The sequence below is a fragment of the Pongo pygmaeus genome, chromosome 20 (genome assembly GCF_028885625.2).
Source record: "Pongo pygmaeus isolate AG05252 chromosome 20, NHGRI_mPonPyg2-v2.0_pri, whole genome shotgun sequence".
Classification (NCBI taxonomy): domain Eukaryota; kingdom Metazoa; phylum Chordata; class Mammalia; order Primates; family Hominidae; genus Pongo; species Pongo pygmaeus.
Window position 1 is genome coordinate 24161992 of NC_072393.2, and position 20346 is coordinate 24182337.

At 46.0% G+C, this 20346-nt stretch overlaps 1 protein-coding gene across 1 annotated transcript in view; it reads right to left on the reverse strand.

Moving 5' to 3' along the window:
* LOC129020611 (zinc finger protein 724) overlaps positions 1–15976 on the reverse strand; it is a 61698-nt gene extending 45722 nt beyond the window's left edge. The window contains exons 1-3 of the mRNA XM_054465193.2: positions 15788–15976; positions 3354–3475; positions 2592–2662 (exon numbers count right to left, since the gene is read on the reverse strand). The gene's annotated coding sequence lies outside the window, so the exon portion shown is untranslated. The remainder of the gene's footprint in view (positions 1–2591; positions 2663–3353; positions 3476–15787) is intronic.
* Positions 15977–20346: the final 4370 nt, after the last annotated feature.

Here is a 20346-nt window from a genome sequence, read left to right on the forward strand (position 1 = left end):
CAAGATATATTTTACAGGCCAGGCGCAGTCACTCACACCTGTAATCTCAGCACTTTGGGAGGCTGAGGCAGGTGGATCACCTGAGGTCAAGAGTTTGAGACCAGCCTCACCAACATTGGGAAACCCTATCTCTACTAGAAATACAAAAATTAGCCAGGTGTGGTGGCTAGCTACTTAGGAGTCTGAGGCAAGAGAATTGCTTGAACCCAGGAAGCTGAGGTTGCAGTGAGCCAAGATCATGCCACTGCACTCCAGCCTGGGTGACAAAATGAAACTGTCTCCAAAAAAAAAAAAAAAAAGATATATTTTACAATCCTGCCTGTGAATACGGAGAGAGGAGAGTCGCATCATCTGGGTTTTTAGCCAGGAATATAACACAACCTTTTTTTTTTTTTTTTTTGAGATGGAGTTTTGCTCTTGTTGCCCAGGCTGGAGTGCAATGGCACAGTCTCGGCTCACTGCATCCTCCTCCTCCTAGGTTCAAGCGACTGCTGTGCCTCAGCCACTCTGGTAGCTGGGACTACAGGTGCATACCACCACGCCCGGCTAATTTTTGTAATTTTTTTTTTTTTCCCAAGATGGAATCTTGCTCTGCTGCCCAGGCTGGAGTGCAGTGGCACGATCTTGGCTCACTGCAACCTCCACCTCCCGGGTTCAAGCAATTCTCCTGCCTCAGGCTCCCGAGTAGCTGAGATTACAGGCGCCCGCCACCATGCCCGATTAATTGTTGTATTTTTAGTAGAGACAGGGTTTCACCATGTCGGCCAACTGGTCTCAAACTCCTCAGGTGATCCACCCACCTCGGTCTCCCAAAGTGCTGGGGATTACTGGCATGAGCCTCCGGGCCTGGCTTGACACAACCTTTTCTGAGGGCAGAGATCAGTCAGGAGTGTGACTGAATACTCAGCCAGGAATAAGTTACAACCTTCTCCTGAAAGCAGCACACAGGCAGCAGAGTCACATCACCTGGGTGCTGAGCCCAGCAATCAGTAACAATGCTCTCTGTGGTCCAGGCCAAGACAGCAGAGACACATCACCTGGTACCTGGGCCAGCCACAATTTTTTCTGTGTGGCGAGTACAGGCAAAAATGGAGAATCACATTTCCTAGGTTATTGATGCAGAGGTATGTCACAAGGCCCTCTGTAGAAGGGGCCCAGGTGGCAGTCTCCCATTTTATAGGTGTTAGACCTAGTGATATGTCTTAACATGAAAAATATTCAGGGCCTAAGCAAAAAAGGAGTCACATAACCTGAGTGCAGGGCTTAGGAATATGTCACAATGCAACATGTGGGCAGCTCCAAGGCTGGAAAAAAGTCAGATCTTGGAGGTCCAGAGTCAAGCCATATGTCACAATCTCATTTGTGTGCTTGGCCAAGGCAGGAGAATCAAATCACTAAGGTGCTTTGCAATGCACACAATCACACCTGCAGGAAAGTCCAGGGATTAGATTAGAAATTCCAAACATGTCCAGGTTCTAAAGGTATGAAAGTCAACACCTCCCGTATGTTGAGTCTAAGTACATGAGTCGCAATCGCAATGATTGACAGAATGTGTGCAAAAGAGCCACAATTTCTTCTGCAGACTGTATCTTCTTAGTGTAGTCACAGCCTTACATGTGTGCTGAATCTTGGTCTGGAAGTCACTAACCCACCTGTGGACCAGATCCAGACATGAGAGGCAATTATCCAACTTTTGACAGCCTCTGTGAAATTCAGAACTTCAACAGTGCGATGTGTTTATGTGGGAGAATGACAATCTTTACTGTTGCCTACGTGTGCATTCGAGAGACACTCTCTGTGTCACCTGAGGACTTTATACAATATGCAAGATTGATAGTCCTCTGTTACCTCTGCACAAGGAGCTCCAGAATCTTTCCTGTGGTTCTAAGCCCAGACATGAGAGTCACCATCTCTCTAATTGACTGAGTCCAGATAGGAGAGTCTTCACCTTCCTATGAGCTGGATTTAGAAATGAGTCACCATCCCAACTGTAGCCAGATGTTCACATATAACAGTCACAATTCCAACTGTGGACTGCATTCACACGTGACTCAGGACCTCACTAGCGGACCCAACGATATGTTAAAATCTTCCCTGTGGGCAGAATGCAGGCAAAAATACAGTTTTATCTCCTGCATGATGGATGCAGAAATACATCACAAAGCTGGGCGCAGTGGCTCACAACTGTAAACCCAGCATTTTGGGAGGCCAAGGCAGGTGGATCACCTGATTTCAGGAGTTTGAGACCAGCCTGACCAACATGGAGAAACCCCGTCTCTACTAAAAATAGAAAATTAGCCGGGCATGGTGGCAGATGCCTGTAATCCCAGCTACTCAGGAGGTTGAGGCAGGAGAACCACTTGAACCCGGGAGGCGGAGGTTGCAGTGGGCCGAGGTCATGCCACCGCATGCCAGTCTGGGCAACAAGAACAAAACTCCATCTCAAAAAAAACAAAAAACAAAAAAAATCACAAGGCCTCCTGTGGGAGGGACTCAGGCAGGAGGCTTCCAACCCCTAGGTGTTTGTTCCAGTTATATGTCACAATATCTAAAATATGCAGGTCTCAGGCAAATGAGGAGAGTCACATCACCTAGGTGCTGGGTCCAGTGATCTGTCACAATCTTTTCTTTTGGCAGGCCTGAAGCAGAAGAGTCACGTTACCTAGATAATGAATAAAGAGATGTGTTATATTTCTGTGAGAGCATCCATGCAGGACAGTCACATCACCTTGGTGTTGGACCCAGAGACATGTTGCAACACACAATGTATGCAGGTCCCAAGCAGAAGAGGAGAGTCATATCACCTAGGTTCTTGGTCCAGAAATATTTCATAATATTTCTGGAGGGGAGGGCCTAGGCAAAAAAGTCACATTACCTAAGTGAGAGGCCTAGAGATATGTCACAATGCCTCCTGCGGGTAGGGCTCATAAACAAGAGGAGAGTCACATAACGTAGGTGCTGGGCTCAGCTTTATGTTCCAATCATCCCAGTAGGAAGGGCCCAAGCATGAAAGAAGAGTCACATCACATAAGAGCTACATCAAGCGATGTATCACAATTCCCACTGTGGACAAACCCCAGAAGAGGAGTCACATCATCTAGGTGATGGGCCCAAACATATATCACAGTGACTTGTGTGTGCAAGGACCAAGCAGAATAATTACATCACTGGTGTGCTTGGTCCAGTGATAAGTCACTCTCTATTCTGTGGGCACGGCCCAGGCAGTAGAGGAGTGTCAAATCACATAGGTAAAAGAGGGCATTTATCTGTGCTTTTCCCATAGGAGAGATTGCAATGGGTCAATAGATAGGTCACAATGTTTCCTGTGGTCAGGGTTCAGGCAGAGAACTTACATCTTGGTGCTGGGCACAGCAGTATGTCTCAATGCCTTCCAAGGGCACAGCCAAAGCAAGTAAGTAACATCACCATAGTGTTAGGCCCAGCAATGTGTCACAATCTCCTTTGTTGGCAGAACCTAGATAAAAGAAAAGTCACATCAGCTAGGTGCTGGGCCCAATATGTCCCAATACCCCCTGTGAGTACAGAACAGGCAGGAATAAAAAGTCACATTTCCTGGGTGATTGGTGAAGACATATATTACAATGCCCTCTGTAGACAGGTCCAGGATGAAGCGTTACATCATGTGGGTGTTGCACTCAACAATGTTACAATGGCCTAAGTGTTTAGGGCACAAGCAAAAGAGTCACATAACATATGCCCAGCAATATGTCACAATACACCTGTGGGCAGCACCAAGGCAGAAGAGGAGACTCGAATCACCTAGGTGTAATGCCCAGCGATGTCACAATGACCCCTGTGGGCTTTATCAAGGCAGAATACAATCACATTACCAAGGGTCTGGGTCCAGTGATATGGCACTGTGAGCTGGACCCAGGAAAGAACAAATAACTCAGATGCTGGGCCAAGGTATATGTCACAATTACACTTGTCGAAAGGTCTTATGATGACATTAACAATTACACACATGTCCTGAGTCAAGGGATGAGAGTCAACACCTCCTGCATGTTGGGTCTAAGTACAGGGTGGACTGGATTTGTGCGAGAGCCTCAATTTCCTTTGCAAATTGTGTGCCTTAGGCTGGGCACGGTGGCTCACACCTGTAATCCCAGCATTTTGGGAGGCCGAGGTGGGCGGATCACTTGAGGTCAGGAGTTCAAGACCAGCCTGACCAACATGGTGAAACCCCATCTCTACTAAAAATACAAAAAATTAGCCAGCATGGTGGTGCACCTGTAATCCCAGCTACTTGGGAGAATCAGGCAGGAGAATCGCTTGAACCCAGTAGGCAGAGGTTGCAGTGAGCTGAGATCACGCCACTGCACTCCAGCCTGGGTTACAAGAATGAAACTTCATCTCTAAATAAATAAAGCTCCTTAGTGAAGTTACAGTCACAAAGGTGTGCTGAATTTTGATTAAAGAGTCACTAACCCAAATGTGGACAAAATCCACAAATGAGAGTCAATTTTCCAACATTCAACTGCCTCCAAAAGTGAGATTCAGAAACTCAAAAGTAGGGTGTGTTTAAGTAAATGACAATCTTTGCTATTGACTGGGTGTGAATATAAGTTTGACAATCTCACCTGTGTGCTTGGCCCTGTAAAGGCACTCTCTTGAGGACTGTATGAGTTGCAACCTGCTCTGAGAACTTTGTGCTGCTTTGGACCCATGATCTTACGTGGTCCTAAGTCTAGGTATGAGTCAACATCCCTTCAATTGGCTGGGTCGAGAGAGGAGAGTCCTGACTCACCTATGAGCTGGGTTTAGAAATGAGTCACCATCTCAACTGTGGCCACATGTTTACATATGATAGTTACAATTTTAACTGTGGACTGCATCTGTGCATGAGAATTACGACCTCATCAGTGGGCTTTTACCACGTGTGAGGATGACAATTCTAAAAATTGGCAGGGAACGCTTACATGAAACATGATCTAACCTGTTTGCTGGGTCCTATGACGACATGCTCTGTACTATCTGAGTGCTTTATACACTATATGAGAGAGTGGTGATTCTCTATAACCTTCATGCAGAGAGGAGACCCGGGATTTTACTTTTTCTAAGCCTAGCTGTGACAGACACTATCTCTTCTATTGGCTGGTATGAAGTATTAAGAGTCATCATCAAATCTGTGAGCTGGGATGAGATATCTGTTACCAATCAACTTATTGGCAGAAAGCACCCAGGAGAGTCACATCACCTGGATGCTGGGCCATTGATATGTAAAATTTTTCCCTGAAGGCTGTGAAAAGTCAGGAGAGTCACATCATCTGGGTTTTCAACCAGTGATATGTTACAACTTTCTCCTGAAAGTTATGTACATTCAGGAGAGACACAACACCTGGTGGCCAGGCCCTGCAATGTGTCACAATCTTTCCTGTGGGCAGGGTACAGGCAGAAAAGGCATCACATCTTTTATGTAATGGATGCAGATATATGTCCAGATATATGTGGACAGGGCTGAGGCAGGAGCCTCCCATTTTTTAGGTGTTTGGCCCAGTGAAATGTCACAATACCCAAAATACGTGGTTGCTAGACAGAAGAGTCTCATCACCTAAGTTCTGGTTTCAGTGATATGTCACAATCTTTCCTTTTGACAGGGTTCAGGGAGGAGAGGAGTCATATCACTGAGACGATGAACAAAAATAAATGTCCTAATAACCCCATGCTCAGGGTCCATGTGAGAGAGCTGAATCACCCATGTGTTGAACCCAGTGACATGTCAAAATATACAATTTATGCAGGGCCCAGGCAGGAGAAGACAGTATCTTCACCTAGGTGTCAGGCCCAGCGATACATCACAATACCTTCTGTGACAGAGTCCAAGCAGTGGAGAAGAGTCACATTACCTAGGTGCTGAGTCAAAAAATATGTCACAAAAATCACTGAGCAGAGGGCCCAGGCAGGAGAGTCAAGTTACCTAAATTAGGGGCTCAGAGATATGTTGCAATGACCTCTGTGGGTTGGAATCAGGAGAAACAGGAGAGTCACATAACCTAGGGGCTGAGTAAAGCTATATGACATAATCACCCAATTTGATAAGCCCAGGCAAAAGAAAAGAGTCTTATCACATAAGTGCTGGGCCAAGTGATGTGTCACAATCCTCATTATGGACAGTTCCCAGAAAGAAAAGGAGAGTCACATCATCTAGGTGATGGGTCTAGAGATGTCACAATAAGCCATGTGGGCTGGGATCATGCAGAAGAATCAAATCACTTGTGTGTTGAGCCTAGCGATAAGTCATTCTTTTCTGTGGGCATGGACCAGGCAGGGGAGGACAGTCATAACATCTAGGTGCTGGGCCCAGAGATAGGTCACAATCTCTACTATTAGCAAAGCCCAGGTACGAAAAGAGTCACTGGGCACAGTGGCTGATGCTTGTAATCCCAGCACTTTGGGAGGCCGAGGCAGGCAGATCACCTGAGGTCAGAAGTTTGAGACCAGCCTGACCAACATGGAGGAACCCCTCTCTACTAAAAATACAAAAAATTACCTGGGCATGGTGGCAGGCACCTGTAACCCCAGCTACTTGGGAGGCTGAAGCAAGAGAACTGATTGAACCCGGGAGACGGAGGTTGCAGTGAGCCAAGATTATGCCACTGCACTGCAGCCCAGGCGACAGTGCAAGACTCTGTCTCAACTAAAAAAAAAAAAAAAAAAAAACCCAAAAAAACACAAAGAAAAAACAACAACAACAACAAAGCTCTACTGTGTACTAAATATTTCACAAAATATATATATATATATTTTTTTGAGACGGAGTTTTACTCTTGTTGCCCAGGCTGGAGTGCAATGGTGTGATCTCAGCTAACTGCAACCTCTGCCACTCGGGTTCAAGCGATTCTCCTGCCTCAGCCTCCCAAGTAGCTGGGACTAGAGGCACCCGCCACCATGCCCAGCTAATTTTTATATTTTAGTAGAGACGGGGTTTCACAACGTTGGCCAGGCTGGTCTTGAACTCCTGACCTTGTGATCCACCCACCTCAGCCTCCCAAAGTGCTGGGATTACAGGCATGAGCCACTGCATCTGGCCCAGAATATTTTCATAAACAGGGGCAAATATTATTACTTCTCATAAATTATTTTGTTGTATTGTGCATTCATATATAAAAAATTGCTAGGATAAAATTTAGTATATAGTCAATATAGCCCAAGAAAGATTGTTGCCAGGCATGGTGGCTCATGCCTGTAATCTCAGCAATTTGGGACTCCAAAGGAGGAGGATCACTTAAAGTGAGGAGTTCCAGACCAGCATGGCCAACATGGTGAAACGTCTCTACTAAAAAAAAAAAAGAAAAAATACAAAACAATCGGCCAGGCACAGTGGCTCACGCCTGTAATCCCAGCACTTTGGGAGGCCGAGGAGGGTGGGTAACAAGGTCAGGAGATCGAGATCATCCTGGCTACAAGGTGAAACCCCGTCTCTACTAAAAATACAAAAAATTAGCCGAGCATGGTGGCGGGCGCCTGTAGTCCCAGCTACTCAGGAGGCTGAGGCAGGAGAATGGCATGAACCTGGGAGGCAGAGCTTGCAGTGAGCCAAGATGGCACCATTGCACTGCAGCCTGGGCGACAGAGCGAGACTCCGTCTCAAAAAAATAAAAAATAAAAATAAAAAAAAACATTAGGAAGGCTTTGTGGCACGTACCTGTAATCCCAGCTACTCAAAAGGCTGAGGCAGAAGAATCACTAAAACCTGGGAGACAGCAATTGCAGTGAGCCAAGATCGCGCCACTGCACCCCATCTTGGGTGACAGAAGATGACTGTCTCAAAAAAAAAAAAAAAGATTGTTGCCATTCTTGCTATAATGCTATAAACCTGTAAATTCTATAAAACTCTCAATTTCATATTCTCCACGAATTCTTACAGGCACACACCTGTAATCCCAGCTACTTGAAAAGCTGAGACAGAAGTATTGCTTGAACCCTGAAGACAGAGGTTTGCAGTGAGCCAAAATTGTGCCACTGCACTCCAGCGTGGGGAATAGGCAAGACTCTTTCTCAAAAAAAAAAAAAAAAATGCAGAAACATAAGCTCAACCCCGGATCTCTTGAATGAGAATCTGCATCTCAAGAAGATCTCCAGTTTATTGTTGCACATGATACAATTTACAAAGTATGCTTCTAAATTACTGACTTTTCCACCTGATAATTATACACAGCTGATTCTGGATGATTTAAAATAGCACTCAGGCCGGGTGTGGTGGCTCACGCCTGTAATCCCAGCAGTTTGGGAGGCCGTGGTGGGCAGATCACAAGGTCAAGAGATCAAGACCATCCTGGCCAACATGGTGAAACCCTGTCTCTACTAAAAATACAAAAATTAGCTGGGTGTGGTGGCCTGTGCCTGTAGTCCCAGCTACTTGGGAGGCTGAGGCAGGAGAATGGCTTGAACCCGGGAGGCCATGTTGCAGTGAGCCGAGATCGTGCCACTGCACTCCAGCCTGGCGACAGAGCGAGACTCTGTCTCAAAAAAAATACATAAAAATAAATTTAAAAATATAAAAAATTAGCCAGGCGTGGTGGTGCACATGTAATCCCAGATACATGGGAGGCTGAGGTAAGAGAATTGCCTGAACCTGGGAGGTGGAGGCTGCAGTGATCTGAGACTGTGCTACTGCACTCCAGCCTAGGCAACAGGGCGAGACCTCATCACAAACAAACAAACAAACAAACCAGGCTGACTTCTGCGTAAAATATTCCCTGATCTAGCATCTACTTTCACCATGTTCTATCCCTCCCCTTCCCACTTTTTTTCTGACTTTGTTTTCTCTTCCTTATGAAAGAAAGTCCTTTTCTCTCTAACCTTTAAAATTCTCCAACATCTTACAATTGGTGCTTTCCCCTTGTTGCAATACTCCTTTAAAATTAAGTAACTTCATTAGCTGGGCATGATGGCGGGTGCCTGTAATCCCAGCTACTTGGGAGACTAAGGCAGGAGAATTGCTTGAACCCGGGAGGCGGAGGTTGCAATGAGCCAAGATCACCCCACTGGACTCCAGCCTAGGGAACTGAGCGAAATGCCATCTCAAAAAAAAAAAAAAAAAAAAAAATTAAGTAACTTCTTGCCAAGCACGGTGGCTCACACCTGTAATTTCAGCACTTTGGGAGGCTGAGGCGGGTGGATCACCTGAGGTCCAGAGTTTGAGAACAGCCTGACCAACATGGTGAAACCCCATCTCTACTAAAAATAGAAAAATTAGCCAGGCATCGGGGTGCCTGTTTGTAGTCCCAGCTACTAGGGAGGCTGTGGCAGGAAGATCGCTTGAATCTAGGAGGCAGAGGTTGCAGTGAGCCGAAACTGCACCACTGTACTACATCCTGGGTGAGAGAATGAGATTCAAAAAATTGAGTAACTTACCTAAATCTAAATTTATCATATTTTACAAAATCTAGAAACAACCTCAGAATAATAACAACTCTATTCCCAGAAAGAGCTTCCCAACCCCACTTTTGTGCCAATCCCAACTGCATCTGCCTGTGGATTTCAAGGTTTTCAGGGCTCCGTGGCTTCTCTGAGTATAAATGCTCTGTCCATGGCTATTGTGAGCAGGCCAGGACATCTGCAGGGGAGGCTCCTCAAGCAGAACTGGCTGCTCCTTCAATGATCTCACTTTACAGGCAAAGCTGTCCTTAGCTTGGAGTCACTGAGTTCAGGCTTCTACTTACCAGTCAGGGTTACTCACTTAGTTTTAAATAAGAAAATGACCAATGTATGGCCAGGCGCGGTGGTTCAATGCCTGTAATCCCAGCACTTTGGGAGGCCGAGGCAGGAGGATCACTTAAGGTCAGGAGTTCGAGACCATTCTGACCAATACGGTGAAACCCATCTCTACTAGAAATACAAAAATTAGCCGGGCATAGTGGCATGTGCCTGTAATCCCAGCTATCCATAAGGCTGAGGCACAATAATCCCTTGGACCCAGGAGGCGCAGGTTGCAATGAGCCAAGTTCACACCACTGTACTCCAGCCTGGGCGATAGAGCAAGACTCAGTCTGAAAAAAAATAAAAAATAAAAAACGTCAAAAAACGAAAATGACCAGCGTTTCAAGAAAAGAGTAAAATCACTCCAACACATTGTTTATAGAATATTGTAAGGAAATTGTAAGACTTAAATTTTCTACTACAATATAAAAAGCTTAAGTAGGTTTGGGCACGGTGGCTCACACCTGTAATCCCAGCACTTTGGGAGGCCGAGGTAGGTGGATCACCTAAGGTCAGGAGTTCGAGACCAGCCTGGCCAACATGGTGAAACCCATCTCTACTAAAAATACAAAAATTAGCTGGGTGTGGTGGCGCTTGCCTGTAGTCCCAGATACTTGGGAGGCTGAGGCAGGAGGATCACTTGAACCCGCGAGGCGGAGGTTGTAGTGAGCCGAGATCATGCCACTGCACTCCAGCCTAGGCAACAGAGCGAGACTTCATCTTAAAAAAAAAGAAACACGTAAGTATATGTCCTTTTCAGACAATAACATGTTATTTAAATATTTCCCTGATAGACAATTTAATAAACAACCATATGTGAACATTTCTAGAAGGTGTCAAGTTCCATCTCATAAAATTTAGCATTAAACTTGGCCATTCAGACAACAGAATACAGAAGAGAGATACCCATTGTTACAAATTCTAGACCCTGCAAAAAAGACGAGTTGATGGTTTGAGAAATATATATAATGCACCAATTAATCTATCACATTTGCTTGTAGAAATGTATTCACTTTCTATAGCTTTAATGGAAAAAAGATTTTTCCATTTCTCTTCTCTGGTAGCATTCCCAAAGCAAAGCCCTGGGGTTCTATTTAAAATCATGCAACCGGCCAGGCGCGGTGGCTCACGCCTGTAATCCCAACACTTTGGGAGGCCAAGGCAGGCGGATCACGAGGTCAGGAGATCAAGACCATTCTGGCTAACACGGTGAGACCCTGTCTCTACTAAAAATACAAAAAATTAGCCGGGTGTGGTGGCGGGTGCCTGTAGTCCCAGCTGCTAGGGAGGCTGAGGCAGGAGAATGGCATGAACCTGGGAGGCAGAGCTTGCAGTGAGCCGAGATGGTGTGACTGCACTCCAGCCTGAACGACAAGAGCGAGACTCCATCTCAAAAAATAATAAAAATAATAATAACCATGCAACCAGAAAAAACAGATATGAGAAACTTACTACACTCACTCTGGAGAAGATAAGGTAAATAAGAATCTTTAACAAATAACATATAAGACTAGATTTTTCTGAAATATACCTTTCATAGTCTTTGACTTTTTAAACATCATTTAAGCTCTTTTGATGAAATGTAACTTACAGTTATTAAAAAACTGAAATTGAAATAAGTGAAAAAATCTTTCCAAGGTGACAAACTCAGGAAGTGGCAGTGCTGACTGGGACACAAACATGTCTGACTCCACTGTCAAGTCAGACCATAATATCACTCAAAATATTCTGTCATCCCCATCCTGCCCATGAAATTAGTGACCACCTTCCCAGGAGACACTGTACTGTGTCCCACTGTAAGCCTCAGGTGCATTTTGCTTCAGGTTCTTGCATTGCCTTACTGGGATGGGATCTTCTTGTCCTTTGGAAAAAATTTTATTTCAAGAATCAACAGAAATCATTTCTGCTTTTTCTCATCAATACCAACATCTGATTGGCTCATCATCAATGTGTCTACTAAGAATAAAAATTAGGTTGAGAGGCCGGGCGTGGTGGCTTACACCTGTAATCCCTGCACTTTGGGAAGTGGGTGGATCGCCTGAGGTCAGGAGTTCGAGACCAGCCTGGCCAACATGATGAAACCCCATCTCTACTAAAAATACAAAAAATTAGCCAGGTGTGGTGGCAGGCACTTGTAATCCCAGCTACTCAGGAGGCTGAGGTAGGAGAATCACTTGAACCTGGGAGGCGGAGGTTGCAGTGAGCCGAGATTGGGATACTGCACTCCAGCCTGGGCAACAAGAGTGAAACTCCATCTAAAAAAGAAAAAAAAAAAATAGGTTGAGAAGAAACTTTTTAACTGTTTACACAGTTGTTCATTTTTATGTCATCGGGGAAGACCCCTCAATATATTTCAGAGTCAATGGGTAACATTTTATTTTTAATAATTTTTTTTGAGACAGAGTCTCGCTCTGTCACCCAGGCTGTAGTACAGTGGCATGATCTCAGCTCACTGCAACCTCCGCCTCCCAGGTTCAAGCGATTCTCCTGCCTCAGCCTCCCAGATAGCTGGGACTACAGGTGCCCTCCACCACGCCCGGCGAATTTTTGTATTTTTAGTAGACACAGGGTTTCACCATATTGGCTAGGCTGCTCTCAAACTCCTGACTTTGTGATCCGTCCACCTCCGACCTCCCAAAGTGCTGGGATTACAGGCATGAGCCACCACGCCCAGGCTTTTTTTTGTTTTTTTTTTTGTTTTTTGAGATGGAGTCTTGCTCTATTGCCCAGGCTGGAGTGCAGTGGCGATCTTGGCTCACTGCAACCTCCGCCTCCTGGGTTCAAGCAATTCTCCCGCCTCAGCCTCCTGAGTATCTGGGATTACAGGCACATGCCACAAGGCCCAGCTAATTTTTTGTATTTTTAGTAGAGACAGGGTTTCACCATGTTGGCCAGGCTAGAAATAATTTTTTACTCTGGGGCTGGGCGCAGTGGCTCACGCCTGTAATCCCAGCTACTTGGGAAGCTGAGGTGGGAGCATCGCTTGAACCTGGGAGGCGGAGGTTGCAGTGAGCCGAGATCGCACCACTGCACTCCAGCCTGGGCAACAGAGAGAGATTCTGTCTCAAAAAAAAAAAAAAAAAAAAGAGGTATACTCTGCACCAGCAGCATTAACACAAAAAGTTCTATTAAACTCTGACACCCACTCAAATGTCACCTCCTTTATAACGCTATCTTTGATTTTCCCTCTGTCAGTGGCACAATTGATCACTATTACTATTCAGCTCCTCAATACCTTATGTCTTTTTATGTACAAGTATTATTCTCCAGAATAAATTAATCATTTACACAACTATCCATGCTAATGAACTATAAACTCCTACGGGGCAGGTATGTTGAACCCTGTTCATCTCTGTAATCCAAATGTCTTATACATAATAGGTGTCCTATACAAGCAAAATCAAAATGCTATCAGGGAATTATTGGAAAAGCTACCAAATTCTTTTAAGTTCAAGGGTACATGTGCAAATTTTTTACATAGGTAAATGTGTGTCATGGTGGTTTTTTGTGCAGATTATTTCATCGCCCAAGTATTAAGCCTACTACCCATTAGTTATTTTTCCGGATCCTCTCCCTCCTCCAATAGGCCCCAGTATGTGTTTTTCCCTCTATGGGTCCATGTGTTCCCATCACTTAACTCCCACTTATAAGTGAGAACATATGGTATTTAGTTTTCTATTCCTGTGTTAGTTTCCTAAGAATAATGGCTTATGGCTCCATCCACGTTCCTGCAAAGGATATGATCTCCTTTTTTTATGGGTACACAGTGGCTTGGTGTATATGTACAACATTTTCTTTATCCAGTCTATCACTGATAGGCATTTAGGTTGATTCCATGTCTTTGCTATTGTGAATTGTGCTGCAATGCACACACGCATGCATGTGTCTTTATAATAGAATGATTCATATTGCTTTGGGTAAATACCCAATAATGGATTGCTGAGTCAAATGGTATTTCTGTCTTTAGGTCTTTGAGGAGTTGCCACGTTGTCTTCCATAATGGTTGAACTAATTTACACTCCCACCAACAGTGCATAAGGGTTCCTTTGTGAAAAAATAATTTTAATTTTCTAAGAGGTTAGCTTTTTAGACAAATAGCATACAAGGAAATTTTCCACAGGCCTAGGCCATCCAGTTGCTCTTCTGAGAGGCTACACTCTTACTCCTCAGGCTGTCCTCTAAGAGATGACCCACGGGATGATATTCATTAGACACTCCAAGAGATAACGGCCACTGTGGGTATTTTGGATTATCCCAGACCATTCTGAAACTCACGACCAAAAATAGACTGGAGGGCTGCTGTAAAGGGCTCTGTAATTTCTCCAAAGCAAAACTTCAACCCAAAGATGTACTAATAAGGTGTGTGTGCCTAGAAAAGATAAAGAGAGGCACAGTTTTTTTTTTTTTTCCAGTAGCGTTCCAGAGGATTATTTTCTACTTTTTTCTCACATAAAATGTTTACACACTTGGGAGGCTGAGGCGGGTGGATCACCGGAGGTCAGGAGTTCGAGACCAGCCTGGCAAACATGACAAAAGCCTGTCTCTACTAAAAATAAAAAAATTAGCCAGTCATGGTGGCGGAAGCCTGTAATCCCACCTACTTGGGAGGCTGAGGCAGGAGAATCGCTTGAACCTGGGAGGTGGAGGTTGTAGTGAGCTGAGATCACGCCATTGCACTCCAGCCTGGGCAACAGGAGTGAAACTCTGTCTCAAAAAAAAAAAAAAAAAAAATGTTTACAGACAGAAAACAAATCTTTAAAAACCTGCCATTCACTGCTGTGTAAAAACATGATTAACAATTAAAACACTGTGTTTGAAATGTACAATAAAGGACAAATAGTTGATAGTGTTGTAAATTGGAGAGACGAAGCTGTCCTCATTTCCTACATTTGAGAATGCAGGAATGAAAGTGGACATTTATAATTTTACTGCAAGCCTGAGTTAAGCTAGGAGAAAAGGTGGATTTGAAGTCCTGCTTGCCATACATTAGGAAGTCACAGAGGTAAACCAGTCCTCCTGTGGAGTGTTGAGATAATTAAAAAGCAGGAAATTAGACTGAAGGGGCTCTAGTGCCCTGTGTTCATAAGTAAAAAATGAAAAACCTAACTCAAATTCACTTCTTATAAATTACTATTTTAGGCAGAAACAAAATTCAGGCTTAACCAATCATAAACCTGCAATAACCTCTGATTACATAACCAGGAAATTTCCTCCTGAATCATACAAATAAGGTGACTACATAACTGTAACCAATTCTTGAATTTGGTTTGCCTTCTCACCCACCCTTTATAAAACCCTTTCCTTTATGTCTCTCAGGTGGGCCACATATTATGGCTGGGTGCTTTCCATTTCACCAATCACTGCTCAAATAAACTCGTTAACATTTTAACATTGACTCCCTTTAATATTTAATAGAAGAGGCTGGGAGCGGTGGCTCATGCTGGTAATCTTAGCACTTTGGGAGGTCGTGGCGGGCGGATCACTTGAGGCCAGGAGTTCCAGACCAGCTTCCACCATGGTGAAACCACTTCTCTACTAGAAATACAAAAATTTGCCAGGCGTGGTGGCGCAGCTCTGCAATCGCAGCTTCTCGGGGATGCTGAGGCAAGAGAATCGCTTGAGCCTGGGAGGCAGAGGTTGCAGTGATCACGCCACTGCACTCCAGCCTGGGCAACAAAGCAAGACTCCGTCTCAAACAAACAAACAAACAAAATGTTTTAACAAAAGAGACTGGGAGTCTCACCTGCCGCAGCTCCTCCTAGGCACACACGAGTCGGAATTCTGCCCTAATGACCCGCCTGGCATCCCTGAACAATCCGGGAAATACTCGGGGCTGCGTGCAGAGCTGCCCAGGGAGCTCCAGACAGGGCGCTGCGGGGTCCGGGCGGGACTCCGGGGTCCCGGCTGCGGGCCAAGCCGCCATCTTACGGCGAGAGGGGTCTGGGGCGGAGCTGCGCCAGCGGGTACGCAGGTCCGCCACCCGGGAGCTGCCTGTGGGGTGGCCGGTCCCGCCGGTTTCACAGCCCGCTCTCCCCTCTCGGGATGCCCAACCCCGCACACTCACCTTTTCCCAGCTTCCAGGATGTCCTGGCATCTTAGCTGTGCGTCTCCCAGAACCGGCAGATCACAGGGCAAGAGGCTGTGACAGTCACCGGGGACTCCCGAGGTGGAGAACGCAGAACAGCAGCGACTCATCCCAAGATCTGGCGGGAGCGAGATACACAGGCCCCACCAAATGCCGGAAGCCACGCCCTCCCCTCCAACTGGGCGGTTCCCGCGCCAGCGCCACTGATTGGGTAAAGCACCAGCACTGTCTCTCCATACCAACCCCCTCCTCTCAGCATTAGTGTATTTTAGAGACAGGAAAACAGGCTAAAGTAGGTAGGGTAACGTGCACAGGGAATTATAGCTAATTAAGAAGCGAGCTGAGACTTGAAATGCACTTGCTCTTTCCCTTACCTGGGTTTGCTTGTATTATTTACTACTTAAGGGTAAGAAAAAAACATTTGGACTTTTTTTTTGCGGGGGGGACCTAGTTTCGCTCTTATTGCCCAGGCTGGGGTGCAATGGTGCGATCTTGGCTCACTACAACCTCCGCCTCCCGGGTTCAAGCGATTCTCCTGCCTCAGCCTCCCGAGTAACTGGGATTACAGGCGCATGCCACCATGCCCGGCTACTTTTTGTATTTTTAGTAGAGACGGGGTTTTGCGGTGTTGGCCAGGCTGATCTCGAACTCCTGACCTCAGGTGATTTGCCCGCCTCAGCCTTCCAAAGTGCTGAGATCACAGGCGTGAGCCACCGTTCCCGGCCCATTTGGACTTTTTTTTTTTTTTTGAGACGGAGTTTCGCTCTGTCGCCCAGGCTGGAGTGCAGTGGCAGGATCTCGGCTCACTGCAAGCTCCGCCTCCCGGGTTCACGCCATTCTCCTGCCTCAGCCTCCCGAGTACCTGGGACTACAGGAGCCCGCCACCACGCCCGGCTAATTTTTGTGTGTGTGTGTGTGTGTGTGTGTGTGTTTTTAGTAGAGACAGGGTTTCACTGTGTTAGCCAGGATGGTCTCGATCTCTTGACCTCGTGATCCGCCCGCCTCGGCCTCCCAAAGTGCTGGGATTACAGGCGTAAGCCACCGCGCCCGGCCCCATTTGGACATTTTAAAACAACTTTTTAATCATTTTGATAATGCAGAAAAAAAACAGCACTTTGGGAGGCCGAGGCGGGCGGATCACGAGGTCAGGAGATCGAGACCATTCTGGCCAACATGGTGAAACCCCATCTTTATTAAAAACACAAAAAATAGCTGGGTGTGGTGATGTGCGCCTGTAATCCCAGCTACTAGGGAGGCAGAGGCAGGAGAATCTCTTGAACCAGGGAGTCGGAAGTTGCAGTGAGCTGAGATCGTGCCATTGCACTCCAGCCTGGCTATAGAGCGAGACTGCATCTCAAAAAAAAGAAAAAACAAACAAACAAATCCTGAGATGGTGCTGCTGGATGTGAGTGCTGGAAAGGGGGAGGGAATTAGGAGCTGACCAGATCCCTCCTGACTGCCCCCCAGAATAAGTGGGGGGTGGTGCTGCACTAAATGGTGCCCCCCCGCCCCCCCGCCCAGAAGATGTATTTGCATTGGATCAATGAATATACAATGCAGAGACCTAAATGAAGACATGTGAATGGGTGTATGTGGACATCAGCTTGCAGCTGGGAAACAGGTGCCTCTCATTCTCCCCAGCAAGTGTGGAATGTGTCCATGCCCATGAGGGTATAGATCTGTCCTTCTTAACTTGTATACAACTCTAGGTCAGTTCTGAGTGAATGACGTGCAGATGAGATTTCTCAGATCATTTGTATGTTTCACACTGTGGCTGCTGCTTTTGCTGCCACCATCCCCAGGCCCAACCTGGCTTAAAGTCCAGGCTTTAGGTCAAAACAATGGAGGGCTTCCTGTGTTCTGGGATGGGAAGTTGGAGATCTGTGGTAGGGCTGGGGGTTGGGGTACACTTTAGTTTTGTGCAGAATGAGAGCTGCAGTGGTTTTATTCATTGTGATTGGCCTGGCCTGGTTGTAGCTCTGGGCGGGGGGGAGAAGGAATCAGCAGTGGTGGTTCCCCAGATATTCATGTGCCCAGCCCTGGCCTTCCTGCCCTCAGATCCAGCAAAAAGTACCACCACAGACTCTGACTTGCCTCCCTACTCCCTGCACCCCATTTGGGAATACCTTGGAGGCCAGACTCTGAATGTATTATTCTCCCCGTTCTAACCGGACCTGCCTAACACACAGTGAGGGAGTGAGGATAGGCGGGGTGAGGGAGCTGGGGAGAACCAGAGTGGAATCACAAATCCTTGGGAAAAGTTAAAGATACAGGAGTGGGCTGGGCTCAGTGGCTCACGCCTGTAATCCCAGCACTTTGGGAAGCCGAGGCAGGCAGATCACCTGAGGTCAGGAGTTCAAGACCAGCCTGGGCAACACGGTGAAACCTGTCTCTACTAAAAATAGAAAAATTAGCCGGGCATGGTGGCACACACCTATCGTCCCAGCTACTCGAGTGGCTGAGGCAGGAGAATTGCTTGAACCCGGAAGGCAGAGGTTGCGGTGAGCCAAGATCGTGCCACTGGGTGACAGAGCGAAACTCCGTCTCAAAAAGAAAAAAAAAAAAATTGTTCTATCTCTGAAAATTTGAGAAGATGACCAACAGGGAGAAATTGTTAAATTAATTATACCCTAAAGCTGCTCCCTTTCCTGTTTAATTTTAGTCAACAGTTGTTTTTTGTTTTACATAGTAAACTGAAACCTAACTGGATATGTAAATAGACTATACCCATTCTTGTACCAACCACTATGGTTTGGCCAATAAAAGGATGTCAACTGTTCAAACCATGTTCAAATAAGGCGAACCCCAAGGTGTAATCAATCTGGCTGTTTCTGTACCTCACTTCCATTTTCCGTATGTCACTTTGCTTTTTCTATCCGTAAGTCTTTTTCCACCTCATGGCTGTGCTTGAAGGGGGCCTGCCCCTTCACACCTGTGGGTGTTTCTCGAAAGGTGGAAACGAGAGACTGAGAAAAAAAATAAGACACAGAGACAAAGTATAGAGGAAGAAAAGTGGGCCCAGGGGACCAGCACTCAGCATACGGAGGACCCACACCGGCACCAGTCTCTGAGTTCCCTCAGTATTTATTGATCACTATCTCTACCATCTCGTTAGATGGTATTTATTGATCACTATCTCTACCATCTCGGCGAGGGGGATGTGGCAGGACTATAGGGTAATGGTGGGGAGAGGGTCAGCAGGAAAACGTGTGAGCAAAGGACTCTGTCATAAATAAGTTTAAGGAAAGGTGCCGTGCCTTGATGTGGACATAGGCCAGCTTTATGTTTGACTTTACACAAACATCTCAGTGCAGTAAAGAGCAATATTGCCACCAGCATGTCTCACCCCAGCCATAAAGTGTTTTTCTCCTATTGTTGTAACCAAGCGAGTTATAGAGAAATGCCACACTCTAAGACTAATTCAGGAGTCCTTTATTGCCAGCAACCGAGAGACGGCTAGAGCTCAAAATTCTCTCGGCCCCGAAGAAGGGGCTAGATTTCTTTTTATACCTTGGTCTAAAAGGGGAGGGGGAGCCTAGCTGAAGCAATTTTTACAGAAGCAGAACAGGCAAAAAGTTAAAAAACTTAATGGTTACAGAGATAGTTACAGCAAAATAAACAGTTCCAGGTGCAGGGGCTTAAATTATCACAAAGAGATAATGCAGGAGCTTTGGGTATCATCCACCGAGCGCGTCCCCAGGAGCTGCTGGTTCAGCTTGCCTCAATATCTTATCAGTAACTGCATTCCTGGACGTGCTTGGAGTCAGCTTGCACTAGTTATGTCCTTAAGGGAGGGGAATAAGGGGGGCTACAAGTGAAGAAATAAAAATGGAGTCTGTCCAGCTCTCTCAGCTAAGAGAGAGTCAATCCGGTTAAAACAAGGTAGGGTATCACACTATCTCAGTAAATAGAATGTATGATCGGGTTTTACACCAAGACATTCGAATCCCAGGGATGAGCAGGAGACAGATGCCTTCCTCTTATCTCAACTGCAAAGAGGCCTTCCTCTTTCACTAATCCTCCTTAGCACAGACCGCTTATGGGTGTCAGGCTGGGGGATGGTCACGTCTTTCCCTTTCCATGAGGCCATATCTCAGGCTGTCTCAGGGGTGGGAAACCTTGGACAATACACAGGCTTTCTTGGGCAGAGGTCCCTGCGGCCTTCTGCAGTGCATTGTGTCCCTGGGTACTCGAGACTGGAGAACGGTGATGACTTTTACCAAGCATACTGCCTGCAAACACATTTTTAACAAAGCACATCCTGCACAGCCCTAAATCCATTAAACCTGGAGTCAACACAGCACATGTTTCTGCAAGCACAGGGTTGGGGCTAGGGTTACAGATTAACAGCATCTGAAGGCAGAAGAATTTTTCTTAGTACAGACCAAAATGGAGTTTCTTATGTCTTCCTTTTTCTATGTAGACACAGTAACACTCTGATCTATCTTTCTTTCCCCTAGAATGCTGAAATCTCTCTGAGCCTACTCTGGATTCACAGGCTACTCGATTTGCAAATCACTCTTTGTTCAATTAAACTC